Source organism: Dermacentor silvarum, chromosome 1, assembly GCF_013339745.2.
Source record: "Dermacentor silvarum isolate Dsil-2018 chromosome 1, BIME_Dsil_1.4, whole genome shotgun sequence".
NCBI classification, from domain to species: domain Eukaryota; kingdom Metazoa; phylum Arthropoda; class Arachnida; order Ixodida; family Ixodidae; genus Dermacentor; species Dermacentor silvarum.
Genome location: NC_051154.1, coordinates 346,243,928 through 346,255,662, shown reverse-complemented (window position 1 = coordinate 346,255,662; position 11,735 = coordinate 346,243,928). Strand labels below are relative to the sequence as shown.

The 11,735-nt window shown below is 45.5% G+C and overlaps 1 long non-coding RNA gene across 1 annotated transcript; it reads right to left on the bottom strand.

Annotated features, from left to right (window-relative positions):
* Positions 1 to 786: 786 nt before the first annotated feature.
* On the bottom strand, positions 787 to 6,862 carry LOC125942347 (uncharacterized). Its single transcript, XR_007465024.1, has 3 exons — positions 6,781 to 6,862; positions 4,359 to 4,458; positions 787 to 856 (listed from the first exon to the last, which is right to left on the bottom strand). It is a non-coding gene; the product is annotated as an uncharacterized LOC125942347 (long non-coding RNA).
* Positions 6,863 to 11,735: the final 4,873 nt, after the last annotated feature.

The window sequence follows — 11,735 nt, the reverse complement described above, 5'->3', positions numbered from 1 at the left end:
TCACTTTTTCAGGACACATCGTAGAGTTCAAGCAAGAAGACAGAGTAACCCAAGAAATAGTTTAAGCCTCCAATACACAAACTGTCCCTCCTAAGAAACAGTCTTTCTCATCATTTTTAATACAACCCCTAGTTTAGTACAGGTTTTGGTATGATGTTTCGGTTTCTTCTACGGTACAATGCTGTGGCTTGTTCAGTACTGGTGTTTTGATGTGCATACTCTCTGATTTGTACTGCCACAGTGATCTGTTAAAAATGATTTTCTTTTGTGATAAAAGCTTGCAGACAGTGCCTGTCGGTTCATCTTATCTGTTTTAGATCTCACCTGTGCAATTACACCAAACCAGCGCCTCCTCTATTTTTTCAATGCCAGCGCAATCGCTCGCTCCGCCAATGGGAGTCATTGGTCTGCCTTAGTTCAGTGAGTTGCTGCGATGCGACGCTAACCAGAGGGTATGACTAAAGCCCCACGGGCTTTAGGTACGACTGCTTGCGTCACGCGTGCGACTGAGCCCGCGCCGCTGCCATTCTGGAGAAGCAGTAGACGCTTCACACGTCTATCAGAATTACTTTGTCGAATTTGCGTTGTGAGGGGCCACCCAGAGAGTACTCTCTCCCACGACATAAACCAGGCGGGAGTGCTAGCCGACGGGGGAGAGTAGGAAAGGACGATCAGAAAAGGTGGTGAACCGTCGGATCGACCGCATCTGGCTGACACTAAAAAATAGAGGAGGCACTGACCAAACAAACTACAAAATATCAGTACTCAAAATCACAAAAGTATACACCTGCGTAATGATGCTGCAGAGATCCTTGCAGTGGGCAGCCACACAATACAGCACAGGCAGGATGGCATCCTGATTTAGAAGAAAATAATAAGGATTGTAAAATGCGTAGCAAAAATTTTATTGAAGCTTTTAGCATTTATACCATTACCACATTTGTATGGAAAATAGTTTTGCATAATAGTTGAGCAAGGTTAATTGAAATTCGGCTCACAAACCTTGGCGTCACCATTCACAAACCTTGGCATCACGAGTATGAGATCACATACTCGTGACGCCTGCGGCAGAAAAGATGTTCCACATCTGCCGCCAAGGTTTGCGAGTGGTGGCGCTGGCTAACACTCCCAGGGTTAGTTCCAGTAGTAAAACATAAATACCCCAGAAAGTGGATGGGAAAACGACACTGCGGTAGCTCAATTGGTATGAGCATTGCACGCATAATGCGAAGATGTGGGATCGTTCCCCACCTGTGGCAAGTTGTTTTTTCAACCACTTTCATTTCCATTATTCTATCCTTTTTTTAATTCGATTAGTACGTACAAGTAATTTCCAGGGACGGAAGGGGCCAAGGAAGTTTTGGAGCAGCTCTGGGAGCTGCAAATTCCGCACTTTCGAGCAGGTTTGGAGCATGAATTGTCCATTTTGGAGCAGTAAATACGCATTTCGGAGCAGCTTGGTAAAGCTGTACATGAGTGAAATACAGGCATATGAAGAAAAGATGTTCCTTATTTGACTTTGCAGAACACTATTAGGTTACGACGAATCAGTTCTGCGGAAGCCCGCAAGGCGAGCAAAATTCATGACGGGGAAAATTGTCATCAACCTGAATGTATAGCATGAAGCACTACAAAGGAAACCTATACTGGTTTCTCAGAAACCACCTTTAAATTACATACCGGATGTGCCAACTAAATGTGGCCAAGAAAAAAAATAACCGAGGGCTTTCTCTGAATAACATCCACTTTTGTTGATAGGCTTGTGTTAATGCTAGTTGAGTTTCTTTTCATTGTGAACAAGCAACTAATATTTAATTTTAATGAACTAACATTTATTAACGTACTTATTCGATAAGGTGCCAATGCAAAGGTTGTGAAATACATCGAGTAATTACCGGTAAGAGCACATATCGCAACCTTGGTCTTGCGTGATCCTTTTTTTCCGCCACAAAAAAGAGCAAGCCTACGAACGTGTTTTAAAAATCCATGTGACAACGCGTCCCCCGCACCAGTAATATAAGGGGTCTCAAACATATATGTCATCATCAATGCATTGTGTATGTATATAAAGAACGTGAAAACATGGGCCACGGTCTTGTAACGGTACGGAAAGCACTACTTCACGTTTCATAGGGACCGAAGATGCACGCCATAAACTGAACAAAGGAAGAAAAAAGCGCGGCCACTTGTTCCCAGTGCCCCTATTTGACAAGGTCTGAGTAAAGATTGATGCAATCTTTGGTGTGCAGTAGCGCTATCAGGGCCACTGCATTTTCTTGAAAATTTATTTCATGGGGTTTTTTTTCTCGTTAAAAAATGTCTTGACGAATTCTAGGCTGTCTTAAATGCTGTTATCAGTCATTTGTCAATGTCATCCACGTTTTCATTGATATCTCATTGATTAGGTAAAATTTTATAAATTTAGCTAATGAAACGTATTCGTGCACAATAAACGAGAAATAGTCACAGTGGCCACCGTGAACAACAATCATCAAGGTACAGTGAATGCCGTTCCCGTAGTGCCCTCAGGTAATTTTTAATTCTTGGGGACTTTCAGCCAAGAACGCAAAGTACCACAGAATAAATGTAAAGTGACGTACTGGTCATTGCACGTTTGCCAGTATTTCACATCGGTTACCGAGAAAAGGTTTTAAGATATTTTTAAAACAATAAAGGGATAAAAATGTTCACTGCCTTTCCAGTTTCGTCGACCAATATTTTGAATAAGCTAGATTATTGGGGTGTATTCGCGGTTCTGACACAGGCACCATAAAGCCAGTGTAAAACGGCAACTGATATTTCGTGCAGCGAATGATGGTTTATGAAAATTTTTTTTACTCGATCTGCACAAGTCGCGTCGTGAACATGGTTGTCGGGAACGCAATTTCAGAGGTTTGAGGTTTCACCGAACCTTTAATTATGACCACAATTTGGCCGCAAGGGTTGATTAAATATGAAACTTTACATCCTTGGCTTATCTACTGCGGCGGCAAAAGCCTAATTTTGTGTGGTGTGGCCGGGCAGAAAATAAGGTAGACTGAGTGCAAATTTGAGTGACGATTGCGGCAGCCATTGGATATTTGTGACGAACAAGTTTCATGAAAGCAAGCAGGTCGTTTGTTGGCGTGTCACACTATCATCCCGGTAACCAGACGGGGTGCACGTGTGAAATAGATTTAGAACGCCACACGCATGGCGTTCTCCCATTAATCTATGCAGATGTAATAATAGTGCCCAAAATAAAGTGCTAAAATTTATAGTGAAACTGATGAGCTACACGCTGAGCAGACTGTACTACCTTATTCATTCAGTGTGGCTTTGCTTTTCGACTTCACCATGAAATGAGCGCCAGTTCAAATCATCCTTAGCTGGTCCGTGTATGTACAAATGCGTAACATTTTCATAAGACACTCCTAATGCATTGTATAGCATACAACAGTTTTCATTTTCTTGTGGTCATTACAATTATGCCACCGAACACACCCACACTTCAATGATGCTGACGCTGAAACAGATTGCTTAGGCTTGGATTGCAGGGCTAAGCACTAGCCAACGCAGGTCCATGCTAAATTAGCCAACTTCATTTGAAATTAGTGTATTGGCGCAGGTTGGAGCAGCTTGATGGTTTGGCGCTAGATGGCGCTATTGGCACAGCACTTCCATCCCTGAATTTCCCCTACGTTGTCCTTGTTGTCTATGTTTGTTGGCTTCCTATGATATGATTAATAAAAATCGGGCCCCTCGGTTTACTTTCTTCACGCTTTATGCAAAGCACTTACGTGTGTCAATTAATGATCAGAAAGACCTACTCTAACGAGTCAGTACGTTTGTAAAATATCATCAAAATCGTTTCCGGGTCCCTTTAAGGTCAGAGCAACAACACAAATTTTTAACAATTCCCCCCTCTATGTTTCAATGGATATGACGGTGAAGGCAAATTATGTACTTGAACTGTGTTTTTAACCATGCAATACAATTCGTAAGAGAGCACATTTTTGCAATAGTAATGTAATAGAGAACAATGACAATAATGTGACAGAAAACAACCTAATAAATATTTTTAAGAACTTGCACCAGGTTTTTGTCGTTATGCTGATGCCCACGCCTGCACACCTATACTGTGCACCAACTTTTGTTGTTTTATTTTATTGTAACACAGTAATTTAGATGACACACTTGTCCTGAAATACGTCATGTTGCACTTCAGTATTTTTATTTTCTTAATGGAACACGCACGCCTACGTATGTTTTGTCCCATGGAACAGGTGTCACAGCAGTCACTCTAAATAAAGCCACTAAACTAGCCATTGCATGTAAAACATAAAGGAAAAAAAAAGAAAGTCTAGGTGAGTGCATACCAAGGCCTCTGTTGCTGAAAAGGGGAACTGTAGGAGGGCGTCTGATGTCCAGCTACGAAGCTGCTTCAACCTGACAGCTGGCAATGAAACGACTCCAATACTGAAACACAGAAGAGAAATTAAACATTGTAATGCCCACAGAGAGCACACAACCACTGGCCGCAAGTTTAGATTGGATTACTGCTGCTGCTACATTGAAATTTCTGTGATGTTGAGCTTACATTATCGGTAAACTAAGTTTGGCAAAATTTTTAATCTGAACAGGAACTGCTATTTACAAACCAGAGCCTTTACCCAACTCATGCACCTATGCACTTAAACCACGAATATTTACTGGTCACCCAAGTAAGAAAACTGAATGGCTTCTAGACAAATTGCTTCAGCTTATAGGATGCATAATTAACGAGTGCTACTGACATTGAATACCAACATAGTATCTTTTTTTGACAGTAAACAACGGCGCACGTAACATAAATTTTTCTCACAGATTTGGGTGGATCAGCCAGCCATGTTTTTCTTTTTGTCCAGCAGCAGAAATTCGGGTGTTATTAAAACTCGTGCAAGGCAAGGTGATGCTGTGAAATGTGATATGATCTTAAGTTGGAAAGCACATCTTTTTGTGTATGTGCACTTGGCATCCAGAAATCAAAACTGAATAATAATTTGTACTCAATGGCGTAGCAGCAAAATAATTAAATATTAAACAAGTCGAGGCATTCAGCGCAAAGAACCGGCTGTTGAATGATAATGCTGTACAAGCACTGGCTATATACCGGGTGTTTCAGCTAATACTCTCACAAATTGTTCAAGGTTGCCTGTGGCAGATAGCACAAGTCTAGTTCATGAGCTGGTCTACTCAAAGACGCGGACGGACATTACTTGCACAAAAAGTTTAAATGCATAATCGACTAATTAAAAATGCACTAATTAAGTTTTTAGCTAATTACCTCATGGGCCGGCCCATATTGCAATTTCCAAATTCAAGCCGCGGAGTTAGCAAGGCGATCCAGCAAGGCGACCTGCTTTGTGAACTCCACTTTTGTTGTTCAATGCCTAAACCACGTTTTGTTTATAAGGTAACTAGAACGCCACTGCATTTCTCCGCAAAGTTCAGGAATTAATATAACTGGAGTCAACCTGAGCATTCGTTCCAAGTGGTCGCCTTGTGAACTCCACGGCTAGAATCTGTAAATTGTAAAATTCGCCATAAGATAATTAGTTAAAATTTGAATTAGTTAATTTAGGTTAATTATTCGTTTATGTATGCAATTAAATTTTTTGTGCAAGTAATGTCCGCCTCTTCGAGTAGACGAGCTCATGAACTACAATTGTGCACAGGCTACCTTTAAACATTTTTGAAAGTATTCGCTGAAACACCCTGTTGATGTAGCATAGTATTTGCACGGGAGGCGTAGTGGCGGCCTCAGCAAAGAACACAGCCACCGATCGAGGCACGCCTATCGCCGCCAACGCTATCGCGTAAACTGATATGTCCCGCATCGGCAACCGCATCGTTTTGAGCACCGCCGAGATGCCGGCACCAGCGGTACTCAACCGCTACGGCCCGCGAGGGTCGAGTGAAGGCGCATTCGGTAATCTGAACCCAAGCAAGCACCTGTGCCGCCAAGCAGTACGCTAAGAGTTTGTTATAATATAAACATCTGCGTTACTCTGATGTGTCGGAGACTCGCAGTGCCGTTGGAAGCGCACAGCACGCTTTTAGTAACCCAAACGCGCCGCCGACATCTGTTGCCCGCATACGAAAGTCGTGCAGCGCGTGCTGACTCGCCAAGCTGCTCGGCTAACGCGCCGCAATCGCGCACTGCCTGCACAACGAGCGCGTGGGCACAAAGAGACAGACCATAGAGAAAGAAATTCAATTCCTTTCTCTATGGACAGACGCTCGCACGAAGCGTACCGGCAACGCTTAGTAATCGACCTACAGCAAACAGTCGCACGAGTGGATTGGCGCCATACCGCGCACAAAGCACCGCCGGTCACTGAATTGATCGTTGTACAAACACGCACATACGCGCATCGCAGTAAACCATAAAGAGTCGACACATTTGAAGGCCGCGATTAGGCGGCGAAGGTTAAATTTGCCCTGCACTGCACACAACTTCTCTGATCGTAGATTGCGCGTCGGGGAACATGTCGAACGTTCACAGCCATCAAATTAACAGACCTCAAGAACATAGCAAGATTCCTCATTGTCTAAAATCATGATTTCTATGTATCTCTGCAGGCACTCAACTCGCCTCGAATACGACAAAGCTCGCACAAACACGGGTGCTCGTGAAAAATAGTTCTGGACGGCTAACTGTTGCACTGAGGCCTTCAATAACTCATATCAGCGCCTCTGCTCACGTATAACAGGTATACGCATACCTAGAATGTGCAGCGGTCCTTGCGAATCACTTACCGTGGAGTCTTGAGGGTTCAAAATTGCGAGAGGCACCAACGACGGTAGAAGAATGCGGCGATGCTGGTAACGGCTCCTCCTTGGTCGCCTTGAGCGCACTCTCCGAATACCTGTGCTCATCCGCGCATAGTCTCTAGTTTCGGCTTTCGGTAAAGCGAAGGCGCGGTGCGGTTACTCCGAACAGAAAAACAGCGCGGAGGTACATTACGCGGGATATTTCAAATGTGCAGAACTAATTATTTTGAACTTGTCGCTCGGGCTGACAGCCATGTTGGTCATGGCAAGCGGCTGAGTTATTATTCTATCTGTTTGGCTCGTGTCAGATATGGGCGTATTTAAACACTCCCTATCTACCCCACGGCACAGTTATTTTTCGGAAACACCCATTTTACTACCGCAATGCCTCTTTAATGTTCCGCTAATGGAGGTCGTGGGTAAAATAATAGTTTTAGCTTAGCTTATCTTCTCGTGGGAGCACTTATATTGAGCTAGGGAGGAAATAGGGCACACCAGCTGTTAAAACGCCCATATGGGCTAAATTGCGTCTACAATGTACCCACCCTGGTTGCTTAGTGGTTATGGCGTTACGCTGCTAAGTAAAGAGGACGCGGGATCAAATCCCGGCATTTCGATTGGGGGCGAAGTACACAAACGCCCTTGTACCGTGCTTTGGGCGCACGTTAAAAACCCCCAGGTAGTCAAAATTAATCCGGAGTTGTGTCTGATAATTACTATGGCGCGTCTCATAATTAGATTGTGGTTTTGGCACGTAAAACCCCAGATTTAAATATTTTTCCATCATCATTCAAGCATTGTCACCTAATTTCCGTGACGCCATCGTCGTTGAGCTGTTGTAGTCATATAATCGTTATTATTACAGAATCGTCATCCCATTGTCGTCATGCAGTCGTCGTTCAGCCGTCATCCACTCTTCGTTCTTGAATCATCGTCGTTACGTCATCGTCGTGGGCGTTCAATTATCATTATGTCGTAGTCATTCCGGTGTCCTCAGGCCATCACGGTCGTCGTCATACTGTCGTGGTCGCTCTATTATTGTGTTCATTCCAGTGACGTCATCCCATAGTGATCGTGCCGTCGTCACTCCTTTGCCGTGATGCGTGATCCGCATGTTCGAGTGCCACAACTTTATCATGAGCTAGGCGGCTCCCCACAAAAATGTGTCCAACTTGGTCGTATGCTCTATACTTGCTAATGGTCGTTAAGAGCAGCGTTCTTCGGAAACACCTGATGAATACTTTCCAGAAATCAATTCCCAGAGCGCATAGGATATGACGAAGGATAGTGGATCTGTATACTGAAAGGATAATTTATTAAAATACGAATTTGTCAAAAAAGAACTATATTCTAAATAACATTTAAATGACAATTACAAATTCTGAGATATTATAGAACGAAAAGAGTTATTTAGATAAATAATTTGTGACTTTAACGTTTTGTAGTGTGCGCAATTTTGTTTCTGATTAGTAATGTACGTGGCGGTATTTGATATACAGGGACCAACTTCTGCACTCCCCGATTACCCGTATCCAAGCGGACTACATTTTTTAGAGAGCAGCGCCCGTACCTGCGGCGAGCGTCGGCGAAGGAGGAAAGAGCGAACACGGAGCGCGGATGAAAGACAGGGAGAGCGAAGAGAGCACAAGGAGGAAAGCGGAGGAGGAGAGTGCAGCAGGAACATGAGGAAAGCGGAGGAGGACAGTATGGCGAAAGGGGGAGGAAGTAAGCGGACTGCCGGCGGCCACCAGGCATGCGACGAGCGCAAAAAACCAAGCGCTGGCGTGGGCTTCGGACCCACTGCTCATGCACTACTTCACCTGCGCCGCCGCCGCTAGAGAATGCACTTCGCGCGACTCATACGTTTCTGTGTTCAGGCTTTCTTTCTGAACAAGGAGTGACGCAACCGGTGGAAATGCTTCGCCTGCCGCAGCTGCTAAACGAGCTACTCCAGAAGAGGTTCAGCGCCACCGCCGAGAGGATCCTGTCGTTCAGAATCATTCTTTGCCATAATCTATCGGGAATCCAAAACACAAACAGATGGTTCAAAACTCGCATTAGAGAGAATCGTAATCGTCGGTGATATTTTTTTTTCCAAACGTATAGCTTTATGGAACTTCATGTACGCAGCTGATTGACCAAAGGCTTGGGATACAACTTTTTGTTTGCGGCGGGCCAACATTGATATTATCTTACAAAATTACTCTTCAATCCAATGTTAAACTGACATATTATTTCAGCGAACTGATTTTTAAGTCGACTTGGGATGGTGGTCGCTCCTGAGAAGCTCCGCGTGACCAGGAAGCAGTTAGAACACAAGGTGGCTTAAAGAACCCCAGGTGGTCCAAATTAATCCGGAGTCCCCCACTACCCTCTGAAGCGGGGCGCCTCGCTGAGAGACGGCAAGCCGCCCTCCTAAGCGAGGCACCCGAGCACCAGGAGTGGGCCGTCCAGCGGGCAAGGGCCATTGCCGAGGGTCTCGATTTTTCTCCGGCGATGGAACCCTGGCAGCCTAGCCCCGGGCACCAACAGCCATAACCGTTGGACAAATAAAGTTTATTCCTATCCTATCCCACACTACGGCGTACCTCATAATCGGGTAATGCTTTCGGCATGTAAAACACCATAATTTAATCTTAGCACATGGCGGAGATTGGCATCGCTAGGCCGTCCTCGAGCAGCTAGTACTCACCTCTGCAGATCGTGCCCAAGAAGACTGGTGAATGGCGGCGCTGTGGAGACTAGCCGCACTTAATCTGTACAACAATTAGGGATCGCACGCACTTATTTCTTCATGTCGACTTTACCCGCCTTCTCTTGAGGCAACGTATTATTGCTATTAATATTATTATTGTTGGTATTCTTATTATGATTTGGTGTGATAAAATATATATACACTTGAAAGAGAAGAAAGGGAAAACACGGAGCAGTCTGGCAACTTCCGCCAGAAGGGACAAACCAACGCCTCCTATAAAGGAGGCGTTGGGACAAACATAGAGACATGGAGGAAAGAAGCAAAACATGCATAGAGTTAACATGGAGGAAAGAAACAAAACAGGAGAGGCCCTGACGTCACGTTTTTGAAGCCGGAAGCGCAGCCATGTTGGTGTGCCATCTCGCTTTGCGCCTCCAATCAGGGGTTCTGCAGCTCGCCGAAGCAAATGGGCGCGAAATTTGAACTTGCAGTGTTACGAGCCGCCGGAAGTGTGTGCTGCGCCGACGCGCGTCAATACAAAGACTAAGAAACTTCTGTATCAGTATCAGTGAAGTATCGGGAAGCAGCGGCCATCCTCGGCAGCGAGGGGGCTGCCGGGTTTCACACTATAAAATGGTTCCCAGCCCACATGGGGGCCAACGTACATCCCGATGTTCCCAACGCCAATGAGTTTGCCCATGACCGTGCGTGAGGTTTCGCTCACCGCGGCGGTGCCGGCGGATTCGAAGGCGGGGACGCCGGGAGGTACAGGGACTCGCTCCTCACTTTCCACGAGATCTTGACTCATTATCATCTTTCGCGGAGGGCTTTTCCACCTCCTCACCCTAGACTCACTCGATCGCAATCGACGGCCTTTAGGATGCTCCAAACGGGGTCTTTCCCTTAGAGGGGCAGATTTAGTCACTTCTCGCCCAACATCGAACCGCAATGTCCGGACTGCGGAGAGGCGTACTGCTCATTAGCTCACATGCTCTGGCAATGTCCTGCGTTACGCGACACAGAGTTCAACAACGAAGAGGTCTGGGAGGAAGCCCTTAAAAGCGGCGACCTCTCGCTTCAACTTCGGGCTGTCCAGAGGGCCTGCGAGAGGGCGGAGGGCCACGGTCTTCCGGTCCCTGCGTGGGAGCGGCCCGCGACTGCTACCGACTCCCCCTGAAAGGGGGCGTCCAAACGCAGTTCCTCAGGACCTGAATAAAAGTTCTTTGTCTGTCTGTCTGTCAGTATCAGTGAAGCAGACGCGCTCCTTTGTTTTTCCGTGGTACGTTGAAGAAGACGACGAAGACCAGCGCCGTGATTGCTCGAGTGTATCTGTTGTTGCCAGCACTCACACTCACAGACCCAAAACACAACTTTCAAGCTTACACACCACACTCCAAAGTAAGCTTTTCTCGCGAAGAAAAGGGGCTACGAAAAAGACACCGGCAGAAAAATCTTCTCACTTTTCAGAGACCGAGAGCAGCAGCGAAAGCTTCAGGAGCGCGGTTGCTATGGCAACGTTGACATTTGGGGTACCCGTCCCAGTGCTCCTTTGCGAAAAACAGCACGTGACTTCCACCACACTTTCTCCTATACGTCCGTGCTGGCCGGGGTCTCTCGTGGGTTTCCTTTCTCCATGGAGTTAGTATATATAAAGGAAAAGCTGCGCGAAGAAGTGGCAAATGCAAAGGTGCCGCCATGTCGCTGCGCCTCACTTTAGTAGCGCTTAGAATATTCTAAACAATATGTCCATGGACATGGACAGTATATATATATATGGTACTGCATGGACAGTATGTCCATGCATACGTGCTATGTGTAAATGTTTGTTTTTAACAAACATTTACACATAGCACGTATGCATGGACATACTGTTCAGAAAAATCGGATGTCTACATAGAGTTTCGTACAATAATTACTAGAGGGAACTCTGTCGCTAGTGTCTACGGGAGCTGCAGTGAGGGCGGTTCAGCCATTGTGTGAAACTCTATGGATGCTTCAGCCACCATGGGAATTATGGGACGTACATGCATTTGCCTAAATTTTGTCCTTCTGGCTTCAAAGGGCTTTGTGATTTTGTAAACTCTTCATTTTCAACCAAATAGTACCACAGAACACTTGTAATACTTAGAGAAAGGAAAGTACCTTTCACAGTGCAACGGAAATATGAGTAGCGGAGTCGTCGTGAACTAGAGTATAGACGATTTCGCTCGTGCGAAAACAGCATCGATAGTGCGCCCCCAAGAAA